Below are 2,017 nucleotides of genomic sequence, written 5' to 3'. Positions count from 1 at the left end.
CATATAGACAATATGTGCGTAGTGTAGATTAAACAAAGTGTCAACATTGTTTAAGACACATCATATAGACAATATGTGCGTAGTGTAGATTAAACAAAGTGTCAACATTGTTTAAGAAACACCACATAGACAATATGTGCGTAGTGTAGATTAAACAAAGTGTCAACATTGTTTAAGAATCACCATATAGACAATATGTGCGTATTGTAGATTAAACAAAGTGTCAACATTGTTTAAGAAACATTATATATATAATATGTGCTTATTATAGATAAAAGTATATTCATGTTTAGAAAGTTTCATGTTAATATATATATACATTTGATATATAATGAAATGAAATAATATTCATTGAAGTGTTATTGTCTTGTGTGTGATAACGAGATTCACTTTGTATTTGAGGTTGTTGCGTATCCACGATAACTTTTATTTATGAGTTGAAGAGGTTAGTATTTTACGTGTTACTACAATAATGTCATATTATTTAGTTTATCTTTTAGGTACATCGTGAAATTTAATCAAGCTATAGAAACAGAAACCTGAGATCAATTCTGTTAGAAGTAAAAGAGGTTTTTGTACCAGTAAGTTAAAGTCGCATTTTTTTTATATGGTAGTAAACTATCCATTTTTTTTGGAGGCGTTTGAGCACTGGTAGAAACAAGCCGATTACTTTAGCTACAACATTCTTGCATATACCAGTTAAAATCCCTAAGATGCTCTGCTTAGTTAGGACTAATTATACATCAGTTTTTGTCTTAGGAGATTCACTATAAGTTCTCGTGTTCGTCTGCTCTCAGAAACGAGGTGAAGTTGTTAAATTGGTTTGAGAATATTCTGGAAAGAGAAGCTTCAAATGACACGCATCGTCTTGTTATTTCCGTTATTCCGTCTTGTTATTTACAGTAGTAAAGAAGAAATATTTGAAAATAAAACATCTTCAATTTATTCTGTTGTTTCCGTTATTTGAGCTTTTATTTAGATTATTTAATTATTCAGAAATAACGATGAAGGGGTCGTCGTAAGATCAGATTCTACTGCAGAACTTCGTAAGAAACTGTAATATTACTTATGATAAAACTAACAACTGGTAACGTTGGTAACAAAGCTTCGGTAAGTCTCTCAATTACTGAAGTGTCTAAGTCACGTGCAATGATGCGCATCTGGTACTTGGGCTCTACTTAACAGTTGGCAAAGTCTCCTTTTTTTTCCCCTCCTCTCTTCAAACTTGTACTCCTGTACATAATGTTTTAATGAAATATCCGTCTATATGATCAGTGTATGGAATTTAGCGAGATATTTGACGAAATTTGATGGATTTCAATAACTGTCTGTATTGGGAATAACAAATTCTGTAAGTTTAGTTAGAACGAGTAAAAGACCGTATCGCACGATCCTACCGTTAAATATCATATCTAAAATATTAGTTTTAAGGTATTCTACTTGATATACAAGTTTTGACATTTAATCTCAATATTGATACAATAAACAGTTAAACATTCCTAGTTTTAAACAAACCACATGTTTTAACTACAACTATCTACAACATTGACGTTTTAGCCATATCTACCAATATCATCGACATTTTAACACCTTTTGATATAACTACAACTATCTACAACATCGACGTTTTAGCCATATCTACCAATAACATCGACATTTTAACACCTTTTGATATAGCTACAACTCCCTACAACATCGATGTTTTAACTACAACTATCTACAACATCGACGTTTTAGCCATATCTACCACTAACATCGACATTTTAACACCTTTTGATATAGCTACAACTCCCTACAACATCGACGTTTTAGCCATATCTACCAATAACATCGACATTTTAACACCTTTTGATATAGCTACAACTATCTACAACATCGACGTTTTAAACACAACTCCCTACAACATCGACGTTTTAAACACAACTCCCTACAACATCGATGTTTTAAACACAACTCCCTACAACATCGATGTTTTAAACACAACTCCCTACAACATCGATGTTTTAACTACAACTAT

General features: G+C 31.8%; 1 protein-coding gene across 1 annotated transcript in view; it reads left to right on the top strand.

Moving 5' to 3' along the window:
* LOC111089186 (neurotrimin-like) overlaps nucleotides 1-2,017 on the top strand; it is a gene marked incomplete at its 3' end in the record, with an annotated part of 43,593 nt that overhangs the window by 1,040 nt on the left and 40,536 nt on the right. The window lies entirely within an intron of this gene.

Source organism: Limulus polyphemus, unplaced genomic scaffold (assembly GCF_000517525.1).
Source record: "Limulus polyphemus unplaced genomic scaffold, Limulus_polyphemus-2.1.2 Scaffold5489, whole genome shotgun sequence".
Taxonomy (NCBI): Eukaryota; Metazoa; Arthropoda; class Merostomata; order Xiphosura; family Limulidae; genus Limulus; species Limulus polyphemus.
The sequence above is the reverse complement of the archived record's forward strand: the minus strand, read 5'-3'. Positions and strand labels throughout refer to the sequence as shown.